Source organism: Kogia breviceps, chromosome 13 (genome assembly GCF_026419965.1).
Source record: "Kogia breviceps isolate mKogBre1 chromosome 13, mKogBre1 haplotype 1, whole genome shotgun sequence".
In the NCBI taxonomy this organism is placed as follows: domain Eukaryota; kingdom Metazoa; phylum Chordata; class Mammalia; order Artiodactyla; family Physeteridae; genus Kogia; species Kogia breviceps.
The window spans coordinates 55,995,045-56,013,430 of record NC_081322.1 but is presented as its reverse complement, the minus strand read 5'-3'; the positions used below and the strand labels follow the sequence as shown (position 1 = coordinate 56,013,430).

At 40.4% G+C, this 18,386-nt stretch overlaps 1 protein-coding gene, 1 long non-coding RNA gene and 1 other non-coding gene across 4 annotated transcripts in view; 1 reads left to right on the top strand and 2 right to left on the bottom strand.

Annotated features, from left to right (window-relative positions):
* The window catches only part of NCOA7 (nuclear receptor coactivator 7), a 141,101-nt gene extending 133,293 nt beyond the window's left edge, over positions 1–7,808 (bottom strand). The window contains exon 1 of one of the 2 annotated variants that reach the window (XM_067010702.1): positions 7,355–7,808. The gene's annotated coding sequence lies outside the window, so the exon portion shown is untranslated. Of the gene's footprint in view, positions 1–6,640; positions 7,195–7,354 lie in introns of those variants that run through there. The other variant, XM_059083949.2, reaches the window with a different exon arrangement.
* Positions 7,809–13,758: 5,950 nt separating this feature from the next.
* Positions 13,759–16,636, bottom strand: LOC136792362 (uncharacterized). Its single transcript, XR_010836033.1, has 2 exons — positions 16,405–16,636; positions 13,759–16,258 (listed from the first exon to the last, which is right to left on the bottom strand). It is a non-coding gene; the product is annotated as an uncharacterized lncRNA (long non-coding RNA).
* Positions 16,637–16,836: 200 nt separating this feature from the next.
* Positions 16,837–16,908, top strand: TRNAE-CUC (transfer RNA glutamic acid (anticodon CUC)). The gene has a single exon. It is a non-coding gene; the product is annotated as a tRNA-Glu (tRNA).
* Positions 16,909–18,386: the final 1,478 nt, after the last annotated feature.

Sequence of the window (18,386 nt, the reverse complement as noted above, 5' to 3'; positions counted from 1 at the left end):
ATGGAATTTTGTTCCAGCAGCCCAAATGGACTAAAACGATTCCTTCCTAGAATGCTTTTTAAAGAGTTAAAGTGTGTTAAACTGAAATTATTTTAGAAGATATCAGAGGGTTGCTAACTAGCTGTTTCAGTGGGAGCCTAGAGCCGGGCAAGTAATATACCTAGGGGGAATCACTAGGATCCAGGGCTGAGGGCTCAGCTGTAAATACCTGGGTCCATAAGGATTGAGCAAGCCCTCCCAACAGACTAATAGCCTAAAATTGTGCTTTACAGCATACAGCAGGGGCTGTACCTATTGGATGGCTGGAATAGTCATTACTGCTATTCAAGACACAATTCCTCATGTCAACATGTCTGGGGAAACAAATTAGTAAATCTGATGTTTGCTTAGTGAGGTCAGAATTACAGAAGGAAAATGAAAGATTTCAAGGGATCTCACACCTATGGAGCAGTCTTACAGATTTTGCCTCTTCTACATGGTTAGTTTGGTTAGTGATCAGAATCATCCGCTAGTCAGAGGATTCCACAGGAACAGTGCTGAACAAATGCCATTAAATTCTTACTGGCTAAATGCTCTGTTAATCAGTCAACAGCAATTTACCTCATGTCAGGCACTTTGCAATAAAATCAAGCACAGAGGATGCCCTCTAATTACTTGGCTTGGAAAGAAAAATACTATAGTCACATACTTAGGAGTCACTTTGTAGGATGGGCCACCATCTCCAGATGGTTCATGTCATCCGTCAGGGTTGGTGGTTAATACTTTCGATTATTAAGAGTAACACCACAGTCGGAGGGTTTCACTCCTTTATGTACCAACTACAGAGGCAAACCCAGAGGCAGAGGCAAAAAACAAAAACCCACTCTCTTAGGTGAGGGCCATAATAAATTTGAACTTTTTTTTTTTAATGAGTGTTAACACAATGTTTGGAGAGAATTAGTAAAGTAAGGCAGGGATGCTAAAGAAAATGATACAGACAGGTATTCTATGGAGGATGGGGGGAGTGAAGTAGAGGAGGGATGAATAGTTAAATAAAAGCTTCAACCTTGGGCTTTTTTTTTTTTTTTTTGACCAATCATAGCATGTTATCCAAGATCATAATTAATTTTTACTAGAAAGGCAATTTTGCTATTTATGAGAAATGCCTGTTGCCAGTACGGAAGCCCACCTGGGATACTACACTACATGTGGAAGGCTCCATGAGTTTCTAGAATCTCAACCAAGAATGGCCCCTAGAGATGACACCAGAACTGAGTGTGGCTTGCTAATGAAAATAGGAAGACTTGAGTGTTCCATGCAGAGGAAACGGCGTGGAGAAGAAAAATCATATGCAGCGCATGTGCAGGAAGTGACAAAGAGTTTTGTGTTACCAACAGAGAGATTCTGAACTTGGGGTCCATAAACAAGGACACGTAGGCAAAACGGTGTGTTTCGTGTGTGGTGAGATCATGAACTTTCATCAGATTTTTTTAAAGGGTCCGTGATTGGGGATGGGGCGGTAAGTTAAGAACAACTGTGAGCCACGTGCATGACAGGGAGGGGCAGGGGACAAGAGGTGAATTCCTCAGGGCCCAGGAGACCAGGCTAAGTAAGATTCATGGTGGACTCCTTCCTGCGCAGGATGGGAATCTTTTAGAAGGTTGAAAAGGGAAGTTTAGAAGGAAGACTGGCTGAAATGGAGGGGAAAGTAAAGTGCAGGCAACAGTCCAAAGCATCTGAGGAACCAAACAAGAACAGTGGGAATGGAGAGAAGGCAATGAGAGAAATGATTCGGAGATCAAAGGGCAGGCTGAATGTTCACACTTGCTTGTATGTGCACAAAATGTCACTGGAGGATTCTCAATTCACTGATAACTCTGGTTGTCGGTGGACAGGGGAAGCAGGTAACTAGGAAAGAGGAGGAGAGGGCATCCTTTCAATGTTTACCCATTTGTACCTTTTGAATCACATGAAGTTATTGCCTACTACAAAAATAAAACTTTTTTTTTTTTTTTTTTTCCTTTGCAGTATGCGGGCCTCTCACTGTTGTGGCCTCTCCCGTTGCGGAGCACAGGCTCCAGATGCGCAGGCCCAGCGGCCATGGCTCACGGGCTTGGTCGCTCCGTGGCATGTGGGATCTTCCCGGACCGGGGCACGAACCCGTGTCCCCTGCATCGGCAGGCGGACTCCCAACCACTGCGCCACCAGGGAAGCCCCAAAATAAAACTTTTTTTAAAAAGACTTGGAGGTTACCGGAATGATATGCCTCTATGAAAAAGTCTGCCCACATCTCTCTCCAAATCCCTTCCCTCAATGTTTCAAGCTGCACTTTTGAATTCAGATTATTTTTACCTCAAAAGCTCCTGGACTGCACCAATGACTATCCCTTGAGAAGGGCCAGTCTCTCTGTGGACCGGGGTGACAAATGTGTAAAAAGGAAGTTGACACCATACGGATGTAAATAACTATTTACGTGGTTAAATTCAACCAACTTACAGGTAGTTGTCAAAATACCAGAATGAAGAAAGTCTGATCAATTAACTCACGGAGCTCAATCTTTTAAATTTTATGGTGAATAAAAGAGGCTCAAGGAAGAATCTCTATGATTTATTAAAACAAAGACGAATCAAATAAATTACTGATGTGAAAGAGGTCAGATGTGAGGTACAGTGTGGTGAGTGTTAAGCTAATTTAGGTTAGCCCTTTGGCTAAAAATAACTTTTGTTTTTAATTAAATAGAATGAATCTCCTGGTCAGTCCAGAATTGACTTAAACTGAATGGTTTTACCAATTTTAAATTAGTCAATAGTAGACATAAATTTAATAGTTAAAAAAATAAGTAGATCTTAGTTTTGCAAAACTATGTAACGTTGTTTTCCATTTGGCTATACAAGCGTAAATATACTAAACTTGCAATACTTGTTCAAAGCATATTTAATGGAACCTATTAAACTTGTTAATTAAAACATACTGTATCCATAGATCAATTCTGCACGTTTCCATTTATTGGTTTTGTTTTATATTTTTCCTTGTTCTACAAAAGATGTGAGTCAGCTTAATAAATTCAATAAAATGGGAAAATATACTTAGATTAAAAAAATCATGGGCTTCCCTGGTGGCGCAGTGGTTGAGAGTCCGTCTGCCGATGCAGGGGACGCGGGTTCGTGCCCCGGTCCGGGAAGATCCCACATCCCGCGGAGCGGCTGGGCCCGTGAGCCATGGCCGCTTAAGCCTGCGCTCTGCAACGGGAGAGGCCACAGCAGAAAAAAAAAGAACAACAAGGTAGAACAGAAATTCAAAACCAAAGGGAAAGTTAGAACATCAATAATATGCCATAGGTTTTTACAGGGTTATTAAAATTAAGTTGTAAATTTGACTCTGTTTCCTAGTTGCCAAATCAGAAAGGAAAATATAATCGACTATCGAATTCTATTTTTGCATGATGAAAAATGGACGCTCCATAATTGTTCAGGGGAAGTAAAGCTTTTCTTTGGCATTTAGAGTTGAATGTAATTTCTTGCAAGAGACTTCAAGCAAGAGCTGTAGAAGGAACTATTATCCTAATAACCACATCTCTTAAGTAACATAACGGTAGGTTTCTTGTGACTGTCTTTATAAATAGAACTCTTCAGTATGAGCACAATTTGGGGGGAGGGGTGCAAAGGATGCAAAACAAGGTAACCAAGGTATACAGTTTCTGAAGATCTGGCTAGACTCCTGGCTGAACACCTAGAATTGGAGGGGCATGGGTGGACATCATGGCCTTTGTTCAGCCAACTCTCTATAAACATTTCTTTCAATTAAGCTTCTGGTCAAATTTATGAGCAGACAATTCATTGTCTCTGGCATTCATTACCATTTTTAAAGGGAGATTAGTATACAACAATTATTCTTCATCCACTAGTTCCCTATATTTGAAATTCAAGGTTATACAAATTTTCTTTTCTATACTTTTTCTGCAACCATAACAATTTTGGTTCTAACATATGTGAATTGAGTGGATCTCACTGGATGTAAACAACAACAACAAAAGTCATGGGCTGGGATAAAAAACAGTGGGATAAAAAAGGGACAGTAAGGGACATTTAGCGAGGAAGGGATAGGGGGTTTGGTAATAAAACCTTAGGAAAGATATAGAAAAGTAAGGTAGAGTAAATCTAGGTCTAAAGATTTCATTCCAGTGGTGCATGTGGAGTCTGGGTGCTGAGGGGCTCACTTGTCAGGACCCAGGAGGTGAGTCATTCAATTGCAGGGGCACTACGCATTTGGATGCAGGACACACACAGAAAAATGCCTCTTCCATTCTGACATTAGGAACTGATTTCAAGGTCAAGAGTGCCAGCACAGTCAAGAGCTCAACTTCTCTTTGTCAAATGAACAAATAAGTGTTTATTATCTGCAACAAAGTAAAGAGAGTTTACTGTAACCATAGGGGAGAGCTCTTCTGAGAAGTTTCAAGTGAGCAAGGAAGAACAATATAAATTAACTGCTCAATATCCTTGACTACAAATATAAGATGTGTAAAATGTAATTATCTTTATTTCATGTGAGAATTTTTGCTCTGTTTGAATAAATCATAACATATTTTTCATAAGCTCCCTCCCACTGCTGGTTCCCCCAATCTCACTACCTTTTACATAAAAGTGTTATTTCCTCACCATCTAGGAAGAGCCCAAGTAGGCTGGAGAAGCAACAATAATAAACTAGGGCTTACCATAGTTTTGCGAAAATAAGTCTTTTGGGTAATATGTAGTAAGGATGGTGAAGATGTATTAAAATGACAAAAGAGAAAGAAAGAAAATAAGTGACTGGACCACTCCCAGATAATTCTGTTAAACAAAGTGATTGAAAAAAGGTTAATACTGACTCAGAAAACTTATGTAACAGAAAAATAAAAACAGACAGGAAATATTGTATCACAGTGCAAAAATAAAGCAAATGAAATGTGATGCAGTTATCCTTGATTATTTCAAGATAACAGAAGATTTAAAAGCAGAGAGGCACCAAACCTTCCAAACCTGCAATGTCACAACCACCCTGGGTGTCAGACTTGAAAATTGATACGTTTATATACTGAGGAAAACCATGCAGTTGAAAATGTGTATCTATACCATGTATTTTGAATCATTTAGGAATCACAGACACTTCTAAATGCTTTATTTCCACTTTTACCTGTAATAAATACATTATAATTAGGTCAACCACAACAACTCAACTCTAAAATGAGTTAATATGTCACTTATTAACCAAATCATTGTTACCTCTGGAGTAACCTAGAATTTCTTTTAAACATGAATTGTACTTTTAAATTGTGTTTTAGAGTTTAATTAAAATAAGTTTGATTACCAATTAGAAAAAAATTTGCAAGCTTAGAAATGAAATTAACTTATATTAAGAGTTGGGGAGAATTACCTTATTTAATAACTCATTAAAGAGGGATAACATATGGTCCTAAAAATGTCAAAATTCCACTTAAATGCTGGGATAACCGAATTTGACTATTTATACAAAGAAGTAATTTTTAAAATCCAGTTAAACTTCAACGGCCACAGGAAAACACATTTTAATCCTAAATTGTCTTTAGATGAAGCTTGAAACACACTTCATTCAACAAATAACTAATGAGCGCCCACTATTCATCAGACTCGGGGATTACAGGACTGAACAAGACGAAGACACTGTCCTCCTGGAGTTTACACCGGTTCATTTTCCAAAGCTCTAAACCTTAATACGTTAATAAAATTGGCGCTTACAATGATCCACTTTCCAAAACTCTAAACCCTACTGCTTAATACGAAATTTACAAATGATAGCCTGTGAAGAGATAATCTTGCCAAAAGCTCTGATGTATGAACTTTACACTTGGGAGAGAAGAAAGAATTTGTAACCAGTTTCTCAGAAATACAGATCTTATTAACATCTAGTTGGAAGCTAGGCTGCGCCCAAGGCTGCCTCTGCTGGCCGACTCCGTGCATCCTTCCAGCAGATTCTCAACTCCTTACACCTGTATCAAACTTGCCACGCTCTTCACGAAAGCCGAAGGCTCCCAAGTAGGCAGCACAAGAATTCCTCAGCCTCATCTATCTCTTGAATATTTGACTCCTAGAGGAGCCTTCTCTAACTGGCCCTAAAATGTTGACTGTAAGGGGTGGAGACATCAATTTTACATATCAGCCAGCCAACTGTGAAATACACAAAAATCCACAGCGACTTCTCCATGCCGCTGAAATAACGCTGTGCGTGGCTACATATTGAGAGAAAACAGGAAGAACGCATCTGTTCATCAAGCCGAAAAAATACGGTGACATATTTCCACCTGAGCTGCTGAAAATTCAACGGTATTTCTCCCTTCACCCCCCAATAATCCACACAGCAACACATCCTCCCCGCCCCTGCCCGAAGCGCGCACCCCACCGGGCCCAGGGTGTGGGTGGGGAAGGGTCAAGCTCTCCTTCGCCACAGATGGGCCTCCCGAGCTCAAGAAGAGGTTGTCAGGTGAACAGGGGGCTGCGCCCAGCGCCATTAGGACACCTCCGAGCGCTGCACCGAGCTCCAGCGGGAGGCAAGTTTGGCGGGTCCTGGCCCCGGCCCCCCGCCCCTACCCGGCGGCAGCATCAGTAGCGGGCGGCTGCCAGGGCTAGTCCCCGCCTCACCTACTTACCTACAGGGCGGGGGCGCCGGCTCTTCGGATCCGGGGAAAAGGGAGCCGGTGCACGCATTTCTGGGAGCGGTGGCGTCTGCCGCTCGGCGCCTGGGAGCGCATCCTCCAGGGTGGGTGGGAGGAGGGGTCGGGGGAGGACCTTGCGGTGACGCCGTGCTGGGGCAGGAGGGAGGAGCGCCCAGGCGCGCGCCCCGGGGGACCGGCGTCCGGTGCTACTGGACGCGGCCGCCGCCGGGACTCCTCAGTCCTTTCCCCAGGCGCGGTGCCTAGCCAACCCTGCAGATGCACCCGCGGTCAGGACATCGGCCACGACAGGCTGTCGGGCCCGGCCGGAGGCGGGGAGCAGCGGGTGGCGCGACGCGGTGCAGACGCCCACCTTTAGCCCCGCCCGGCCCGCGCCACGCTCTGCGCCGCTCCGCTGCGGCGGGGGCCGAGGAGCTCGGCACCTCCGCTCGGCCGCGCGGGCTGCAGCTGCGGCATCCTCCCTGACCCGGCGACTTCCGAGCTGGCGGTCTGGGCAGCCGCGCCACCCCCTGGCGGGTGCAGCCTCCGCTGCCCCGGCGCAGCTCCAACCCGAGCCCGGCGGCTCCGCCCCGGAAAGCTGCGCGCGAGGCCTCCGCAGGCCTCAGGCCTTTGTGACGCCTCCCGGGCGTGAGCTCTTTGCGACTCCGGCGGTCGGACGCCCGGCAGCTAAGCCTGGGAGGGTCTTCTTACCTCTCCCCGGGCTGCATCTCCTAGAGCTGGCTCGCTGTGGCCACCACTGTTCGTGGGAATAAGGCTGTGAGAGCAGAGCTGGAGTTAAAGAGTGTCTCCCCGAGCTTGAAAGCCTTGAGTTTCCTTCCAGTTCGGGGAGCACTGGTCACAATAAATTCATTCTTCTGTCCTTAACGGCGTTGTGTTTCTCAAAGGGGCCCACCATCTCTTCCCCCTTCCTGCTTCCATCCTAGGCACAATATCCCGGATGCTGCCAAGTTGCTATCATTACAGCAATAGGGACGTAGCAATTGAGCCCTCCAGGACGACTCTTGGCAAAGACCTGAGAGAGCCTGGGTTGGGAAGATTTGCATCAGCTGCGGCGCAGTGCCTGTGAACTACCCATCCCCATCTGGGAGCTGTTCCTTCTACGGTCCCATGACCAGCACTGCAAGATGGCTAGGAGGATTTGGCTGTGAGGTTTACCCTACGCACAGAAAAAAACCTCATGGTGGAGCCTGCAGCTGGTGCGATAACATTAGTGTGTCAGAGGCCAGACACACAGGCACACCAGATAGTGGCCTCCTCTGGCTTGTTGCTGCTTAAGCTGTAACAGCCTCTCGTGGAAGACTGAGCGAAGCATTTAACAGCGATGGCTTTGGGATTTCAGTTGCAAGTGGTCATGCTATATTATCTTGCAAAACATGGAATAATCGCCCATGATATACTGAGCATGTATAAAATTGGACCTCAGGTTTACATCTTTTTGGTTTGAATGTGAAGAACTGGGTATTTTACTCTTTTTTCTTTAGGCATTCATTATGTTATTTGCAAATTATTTCCAAGGCAAAATTAGGCTTCTAAGGTATAAAGAGCTGATTTCATTGAATTAGAACATGGTTTGGGATCACCAGAGAAAGTGAGCTGCTCTCACACTTCTTTGATGATTTTGAAATCTAAGATGAATTTTTTAAAAACAGGCAAAGAAGAAACATGTTCCATAGCAGTACAAACTGTGATAAAATTGCTAAGACTTTTTGAGATGAGTTCTTTTAAGTAAAGTGGACATCCAGTGGGGAGCAGTGTAGGAGCTGCATTGTGCATGGATCAGGAAACACAGGGCACGTGACTTGGTTACTTCCAGAGACTCTGATTTGATCTAGAGCCCCAGTTTATTTTCAAAAGTACCTATTATTATTCATCATATCTAGCCCCATATTCAGAACGAATTGACTATAGGAATCTATATGTATATATGTGATGAATAAGTGACAAAACACAGTCACTTAACGAGAATTTGGCAGTTGCTGAGTCTCACATTTGTAAAGAGGTCTGCTTTAGACTGTAGTTTCTGCATGAAATGTCCATTGAGTTGCAATTCTTGACTGTTTCCATCCTTTCACCACCAAGAGTTCCCTTTTGTTTTTCTCTCTATAGACCCCAGATTTTGTCAATAAAAATATTAAGCAGTAAAAAAAAAAAAATTAAGCAGTGATCTTTTTTTATTAGGCAAAGATATAACTATGTGTTTTAAAAGTAGTAACCATCAATTATAAATGGTTTGTCAGCCTTTCAAAAACATTGCTTATAATTTAAGGATCCTCTTTACTGTCTTCATGAACTGCTCTAGGACTGCAGGCTGTATCATATGCTTATTATAACATTTTATTATAATGAAAGTCAAGGTAGAATAAAGATTTCTGCTCTACAGTTTAAAGAGGGAGAAAATTCCCCCTTAATGATTGTTCATTTATTCTTTTTCATTAACTCAGCATTTATTGATTTGCCTAAGCCTTGTCTTTATAGAGAAATCCAAAGAAATAAAACCATTTCCTTATCCTCTAGATCTGTGCTGTCCAATACAGTACCCACTAGCCACATGTGGCCATTTAAATTTAAACTAAATTAAAATGTAGTTTTTCATTTCACTAGCCACATTTCAAGTGCTAAAGAGCCACATGTGGCTAGAGACTAGTCATTGGACAGCATGGAATAGAACATTTACGTTATTGTCAGAAATTCTTCTGCATAGCACTGCTCTAACTAGAAGGTAAAATTTTAATTGGGAGAATAAGATATAGTATATAAAGTTATTTGGGAAATCTTAGTACACTACAGATCAAACCTCATTAGAATGTGTACTTCTTAAGAACAGGGTAATCTCTAAGAGTTAGGGCTCTGGCTTCAGACTGCAGCTCCATCACATGCTGACCTTGGGTAAATTACTTAACCTCTGTATCTGTAAAAGGGGGATGATAATAGTACCAAATTTCAGGGTGGGTATAGGGATTAAATGAGATAATCTGTGAATGATGCTTAGGCTAAAGTCTAGAACGTGACCTTCAAGAAAAGTTAGGTATTTTTATAGCAATATACATTATTATAATAAAGGTTTTCTTTTTAAAAAATTGTATCTATTAGCTAAGTACAGCACCCCTCACTGTACTTAGCTAATAGAAAGTGCTTGGTAAATGCTGAGTTGATGAAAAATTGTAATGCTACACTGATTTTATGGATATGAGGGCCTCTATTAAAAATGAAAACTGATCTTTCTATCTCTGTTGAAGGGTAGAGGCCATTTTAGAGCAATTTAGGCAGAATTGTCATCTCACTTTTTCTGGGGTAAAGAACCCTGTATGATGAGACTTTGGGGGTAGACAGAGAGAAGCAGAAAAGCCTTCAGCTCTTAAGGGAAGAAAAGAGGGTCACTTGTGCTCCTTTTTTTTGCTCCTTAGGGCAGGAATTGGATAGTGGGAGACAACTGGATCCCTGAGTTCAGGAAGCAGGGGTTCACCCAAGGGACTTCCTGGAGGAGGTGGGTAGGAATTCCACATCTTTGGGAACATCACCAAACAGCAGCAACCATTATTGCAAATGTGTTCTGTATTTTTCTTACATATCTATCCCAGAATAGTTTTGTAATGAAGTATGGCTAGTATGTCTGTTTCTAACCACAGCACTGGTAACCTCTCATGAAACTGGAGTTCAGAAACACTGGCAAATACTGCTGCAACACCTTGTCAAAATGAAAGCTCCTTGGTAAGTAATGAGCTCACAGCTACAGAAAGAATTGAAAACTTCTTTGGGAGTTTTCTCTGTAAAGATATTGAAGCGGAGATTTTTGTACTGGTTGGTGAGTTTAATCTACCAGCACCATGAAAGTTCATTCTCTAGTAGTTAAACCCATCCTGCTTTTCCTAGCGCAAAGAGAAACACACCTCCTTGCACACACCTGACGTAGGCTAGTTGAGACGCAGGAGTTCCATGGGAGGGAAACACTGATGACATCTTGGAGGTCTGTAGGGAGCCATCTTGCACCTAAAGAGGCAGAATAGACGTTCACTTTTTAATAGTGTTGAAGGCAGTAGCTCATTTTCACAATTGGGGTCATTGGTCCAGAACATCTTAGATACCATCTTGAGTTTTGAGAAGAATGTAAATAGGTTCTTTTGCGGATAGGCCTAGGATCAGTGCTTCTCTTGGCTTGTTATGAAGAAGAGGTAGAAATCTTGTCTAAAGAGGAGGTAGAAATCTCCTTGTCATTTGAAAAGAGAAAGAGCCTGCCAGAGTGTATTAAGAAAGAAATACTGACATATATAGGAACGGATTGCTGTCTGGGTGCCTGTTACTAGGTAGAACTTATGGCTGCTCATTTAGAATAAGCCCCCCCCCAAATTTGTCCTTTTCTTTTATTCACAGTTAATTAAAAAGTATCTACCCTTGGACAGTTTCTGCTGCCTTATTTCTGCTAAAAATAGTCTATTCAATAGCTTGAGAATTCTTTTTTTTAAAATAATTTCTGAAAAGCTTATTTAAATAATCTAGTGCTAAGATACTGTACTAAGATATAATTTAAAATGTTGAAATGAATCCCTAAACTCAAAGTGATGTTAAGTGGTGATTGTTTACTGGACTTATTTGAGTGAAAGAAAATTACAGTACAATAAGCTGAAAAGGGAGTTTTTCAAAGGAAATAGAGATTGACAAAAAGTTGCAAAAAATGTACAGGGAAGTCCCACGTTTTCCCCCAGTTATGCAAGATAACATCTTGCATAACTACAGTAAATATCAAAACCAGAAAATGACATTGGTATGATCTTTAGAGCTCATTGAGATTTCACTAGTTTTACACGTGTTCTTGCCTGTGTATGTGTGATTTCTATGCAATTTTATCACCAGTATAGATTCTTCCACCACCATCACAATAAGCTACAGCGGCAGTCCCCAACCTTTTTGGCACCAGGGACCGGTTTCATGGAAGACAATTTTTCCATGGACCGGGTGGGAGTGGGGGAGGAGATGGTTCAGTGGTAATGTGAGCAATGGGGGGCCATGGGGAGCAGCAGATGAAGCTCCACCGCCTGCAGCTCACCTCCTGCTGTGCGGCTGGGGGTTGGGGACCCCCGAGCTACAGGACTGCTGTATCACTCCTACAGAGGTACCACACCTACCCTTTTACAGTCACCTCCATCCTCCTCCCCACCCCATCTAATTCCTGTCAATCACTAATATGTTCTCATCTCTATCATTTCAAAAATTCTAGATAAATGGATTCATACAGTGTATAACCTTTTGGATTGGCTTTTTAAAAAAAAATTCAGCATAATTCCCTTGGGATCTATCCAAGTTGTTATACGTATCAATAGTTTGTTCTTTTTTTTTAGAAATATTCCATGGTATGTGTGTACCACAGTTTAACCCATTCACCCACTGAAGGATGTTTCCGTTGTTGCCAGTTTTAGGCTATTATGAATAAAGCTACTATAAACATTCATGTGCAGATTTTATGTGAACATAAATTTTCATTTTTCTGGTATAAATACCTAAGGGTACAATTGATGGGTGCATAATTAGTTTTATAAGAAACTGCCAAACTATTTTCCAGAGTAGCTGTACGATTTTACATTCCTGTCAGCAAAGTATGTGCGATAAATAACATGTTTTTAATGTATTAAATGAACTTATTAAATTGAAGTATAGTCAGACGTTTCTTTTACTATCCACTACTCTACTGACAGTAATTGTTTGTTTACTTGAACCCTGCCAGACTAAACTTCAAGATCAGGCATCCTGTGCCAAACATAGTGACTTACATATAATAGACAGTCAATAAATATTTGTTTAGCAAATGAACAAATTAATGAACAGAAGAAGAATAGCTGAGTCAGGTTGAAATCAAGTTGAAGAATTAAATTGCCCATAAGTTATAACTAGAACTGAATTTGAATTGGATGCCATGATTTTTCTTCCAATATATAACATTTTCAAGTCAGAAATTGGCAGTCCATAAGGTAAGTCATTTGTGGGTCAATTAATAAAAACTAAATGCCAATTATGTGGCACCAAGGTTATTTGTTGTAGTACTTTGTTAACAGCAAAAAATTGAAAATAATCTAAATGACCAATGATATAAAACTACTTTAATAAAATATCTATACAATGGAATACCATGCAGTTATCAAAAATAATGAAAAAACTCTTTATGTAAAGAATGGACATGCTTCGGGCTTCCCTGGTGGCACAGTGGTTGAAAGTCCGCCTGCCGATGTAGGGGACATGGGTTCGTGCCCGTGTCTGGGAAGATCCCACGTGCCGCGGAGCGGCTGGGCCAGTGAGCCATGGCCGCTGAGCCTGAGCGTCCGGAGCCTGTGCTTTGCAACGGGAGAGGCCACAGCAGTGAGAGGCCCGCGTACCGCAAAAAAAAAAAAAAAAAAAAAAAGAATGGACATGCTTCAAAAGAAATTAATTTAAAAAAAGGTTACAGAAGAGTATGTAGAGTATGCTCCTTCTCATGTAAAATTTTAAACAAGGAAATTTAAAAAGATACATGTATAAAGATGTTAATTCTCCATAAATCAGTTTACAAAGTAGAGGGTGTGCCTGCACCATCTTATGCTAGAAAGTAAAGAAGTGCTCAAAAATGTATAGGAACATGTCAAAAGAATACAGGAGCCAGCTTAAAGGGACTCCTTCTGGCCGTATTCGGAACAATTTAAGTATTACTAATGACAGCAGTAGATTATAACACATTGACTAAAACCACAAAAATAAAAAAAGAATATGAGTCCAAACTGATATTTTAAAATTAAATAAAGAATAAAAAGAGGGAGGACAGAAAGGAAAGTTCTTTACATGTGAATGATAAAATAACACCGTTTTGCAGTCAACATAGTAATTGATTCAGGCAAGCATCATCGGTGGATGCTAAACCAACTGGGTGAAATTTTGTGGGGGAACAGAAAATTCATACATTTTCAAAGTATTACTTCCATGGGTGATATTTACTTTTTTTTTTTTTTTTTTTATGATTACAAGTGTAAAGGGTAACTTTACAATGGAGAAATATGGCAGACACCTTCACCAAATGATCAGACTTACTGTGTTTCTTTCCTATTGGTGCTATAAAAAAATCACCACAAACTTAGTGGCTTACAACAGCAAAAATTTATTATCTTACGGTTCTGTAGTCCAGAATTCTGATACGGGTCAGAGTCTAGATGTTGGCAGAGCTGCTTTCTTTCTGGAGGCGCTAAGTGGGAACATTTTCCTCGCCTTTTTCAGTTTCTAGAGGCCCCTTGCATTCCTTAGCTCATGTTCCCCTTCCTCCATCTTCAAAGCCAGTTAAACGCTGGTAGAGTCTCCCTGGGATCACATCACTGGGACTCCAACTCTCCAGTCTCCCTCCTTGACTGAAAAGGACCCCTGTGATGATTTCTGGCCCACCCAGATAATCCAGGATAATCTCTCTCTCAAAGTCCTTAATTTAAACACATCTGCAAAATTCCTACTACCACATGAAGTAATATTCATATATTCTGGAGATTAGGACAGGTACATCTCTGTGGGAGCCATTATTCTGTCTACCACGTTAACCATTAGAGATAACACAATACATCAGCATTATTCGAATTATGATATAAAGCACTGAGAAGGACATATCACTTAAGGTAGTTTTCCTGACAAGAGAAATATTTGTCTAAATTGAGGGACTTTCTGAAGCAAATGTCCTCCACTATTCAATGGTGTAAAAAAAAAAAAAAAAAATGGGGGAATTGTTTCAGATTAAAGGAAGGAAACTTGGCAATTAAATGCAGTGTATAATCCTTGAATGGATCCTGGATAAAAATGAAAAAGTATAAAAGGTGTTAGGACAATTGAAAAATTTGACTATGAACTGTATCATAAATAATATTGTATTAAATTTAGATTTCCTAAGTGTGATAATTGTATTGCTTGTTCTTAGGAAATATGTGGTATAGTTTTTCGAAGTAAAGTATCATGGTGTTTGCAACTAACCTCAAATGGTTCAGAAAACAGATCAGGAGAAAGCAAATATGGCAAAATATTGACAACTGGTGAATCTAGATTAGTACTATAAAATAGAAATATAATGCAAGCCATATATATATATATATATATATCAATAATTTTAAATATTCTAGTAGCTAGGTTAAAAACAAAAAAAGTGAAATTAATTTTAATATTTTAACTCATTCAATTAGCATTTAAAATGTACTCAATGTAAAAATTATTAATGAGATATTTTACATTCTTTTTTTTCATACTAAGGCTTAAAAATCCAGTATGCATGCAACACTTATAGAACACCTAAACTCTTACTAGCCACATTTCAGTGCACAAAAGTCACACGGTGGATGCTGGTACTACTAAATTAGCACAGGTCTAGATGAAGGGTATATGTGTGTTCATTGTTCTATACTTGGAGTTTTCTGTAGGTTTGGAATGTTTCAAGATAAAAAGTTGGGGAAAAAAGAAATAGATATTTCTAGGAAATAAAAAAATAAAATAAATAAAATTTAAAATAGCATAGACAATTTCTAGGAGGATACAGAAGAGACTGTTAACAAACACTGGTCAACTCTGGGAAGAAGAAATGAAGAGTGATAAAAGAGGAATGATGGTTCTCGCTGCACCCTTTCGTACATTTTGTACAAGACTGTGACTAAAGCTGTTAAATTTAAATTATTCTAAAAGTAATATCTGCTTTATCTTTTAATTCAAAACCAGATGCTCTTTCATGCTAAGCTCTGAAAACCCCCAGTTGAGAGGTAAAAGCTCCACCTAGTGCACTCGATTTCCTAAAATTTCCTTGATATAGGAAAGGGGTGCGGGTCCCATCTAAAATATAGTAATTGTCTAGAAATTTCTTCTGGTGATGTTCCATCTTTAATTATTAGTCTTAATAAGTCATTTTAATCTTCCTGTTTGCATATTATTAAATAATTTTAGATAAGTTTTATCAGTAATCTAACCTCCACTTCTGAGTTGCTGGAAACACGAAAAAATATTCTAGCTCAGGCTCACCTAAATTCTAGGTGATGGACGAAGGCTGTAATTCACAATGGCGCCGGAGGTTGTGCACAAGTTCATTACAAATTTATGTGTGTTTTACTTAAGCCTCCTTCCATCTTGCAGCGGAGCGGGGTCTCTAGGGTTACATTTGTCCAACTGTAACGGCTGGCGCTTTCAAAGCTGAGTTACATCCTATTGTCTTCTGCTCGTATTTCATGAGGGCTTCCGAACTGAGGCTGGGCTGGAAGGTTTCTTGACTCCTTTGGTAATTGCATCATTTCCTGGCCGTTTCTCATACATGCAGAGAAAGGAAGCACTTGCCCAGATAATAACAGTTTGAAAAACAGGAGGATAATGGAAACAGTGCGTTTTAACTGTTTACTCCGATCCGGGTGCAGATGCCCTGGTTTTTCACTAAGCAAATTACCCACAGCCCTCCCAGCTTCGTTAATCTCAAGTAAGTTAAGTAGTCGCGTCCTAAAGGCCACGAGGCCCTTCATAACCCACACTTACAGAGCATCTGCTCTGTGCCAAGCTCTACACCGGGAAACGCTCTTCGCCCGTGGCAATCTTACCGTGAGATTTAGTAAAATGTTTAGTGGGATTTAACATCTGCGTGAGAGGGAGAGACAGAAAGACATACACAGAGCGAGAAAGAGGTTAGATTTAGAAAGAGCAGCTAGATGATTGAGAAAATGATAAAGCAAATTGCAAGGTTCTGGACAGTACTTTAACATTGTCTAGGTATAGATATTTACATGTTACATAATTAGGATGAAATCCCAGGACGTCTTTTCCAGCATGGCAGTCGGAAGAGGATTCGATTTGGAGGATCCAGCCTTTCCTCTTAGGAGCCGCCGCGGAGATCGCCTGAGAGCGCAGAGCATTTGCCGGGTTTAGGCAAGTGAAGAAATTCTTCATTTCTTCTTCCCAGAGTTAACCAGTGTCAACAGTTTCTCCCGTATCCTCCTAGAAATTGTCTATGCTATTTTAATTTTATTTTTTATTTCCTAGAAATATCTATTTCTTTCTTCCCCAACTTTTTATCTTGAAACATTGCAAACCTACAGAAACCGAAAACACGAACGAAGTGGGCAGGGCTTAGAGGCAACAATCTTTTTTTCTATTGGTCAGGTTTACGTGGCGATTTCTAAAGAAATAAATACAACGAGAGCAAAAAGCTACCAAGTTCCCTGGTGGTCTAGTGGTTAGGATTCGGCGCTCTCACCGCCGCGGCCCGGGTTCGATTCCCGGTCAGGGAAGGACTTACTTTTCTCGCCTCCAAATTACTTACTGACTTATGATGGTTGTTACCCATTTTTTTTCTATTATACAAATTCAATTACCTTTGAATATTATTGAACCTAAGATTCAAAATACGCCATACCTTTTTACAGATATTTGCAATCAAATAAGCAACAAAATGATCCCTGGTTCTAAAGTACTCTAAATACAACTAAGTCACTTATAAATTTGCGTTTTCCAGCTTTGAAAATAATTTGGATGTGTATACAAGCATTAATTTATTGAGCCTTTGTTAATCTGGAGCATCGTTTGACTAATAAGAGGATGAAAATAATTTTAGGAAGGATTATACCTATTTTGCATCATGCTGAGAGTCAAGTTTCATATATTCAGATTTTGTGCTTTGTAGATTGCGTATGTTGGACCTGTTCTTATCCGGTTCTTCTTAATGAATCTAAAATATTTTCTGAGATATGTTGTTGGTTAATTATCAAGTAGCTGCTTTATATTTTCTGTTACTAACGCACTGTAGTAATTACTTTACCTGTTGTATTTTAACTTTTCTCAAAGACCTTCACACAAACATGGCAAATTTCTTGCATCCAGTGTGTCGATTCCCTGTAGGTTAATCATATAGGTCTTTCAAAAATAGTTAAGTATCATTTGGAATTCTTACATTCAGGGCAAAGAAGGACTCTGGGAATTCCCCAAAAGAGAATATGGAAACGTTGGAGTCAAAAAGAAGATAAAATGGTGCTATATAGACATTACATTTTTTTTTTAATCCTGAAATTTCAAAATCATTATAACCTTTTTTTTTTTTTTTCCCCTTTGTTCTTACGTTTTACTAAAGTGAGAAGCGAGATTATAACCTTTGCTAACTTTTAAGCTACTGGGTTTTTTTGACCATTTCATTTTAAGCCTGAAATTTCACAATAGCACAGAAATAAACTAAGAGCTTAATTACAGCTCCTGTGGCTTTGTCTTACTTTCCTTTTAGCTGTGCTGAGACTGGTTTGGAACAGGAAAAGGAAGAGTATTTATTAATGGTCCAGGGGGTAGGAAAAAGCAAAAGTGCTTAAGGAGTTTTTCATTGAGGAATTAAGACAGAAATATATTTCTTATTATTATCACCATTAACAAAAACAAAGGCACCATTCCTCGACCATTTGCTCTGTGGTAAGTACTTCAAATAATTGAAATATGTAATGAGGGAAGGGAGAAAGAAGTGGATATGAGAATGAAAATAGACCTGGAAAACTGGTTCCCAAAATAACCTAGAGGCTAGCAGGATCTGGAAAGCCTGAGAAAGTGGGAATGGGCATTTAATCTTAGGGAATCCAGGATGACCAAGGCCTGGGCATCCAGGGTGGCTGTACCAGGCTGGCTATAGAAGGGCACCTGTGCTAGGGAACAGTGCAGGTCCAGGTAAGACAGGTTAGTGCAGCCAGATTATGGAGGACCTTAAGACAATCTATGGAGTTACAAAGGGAAT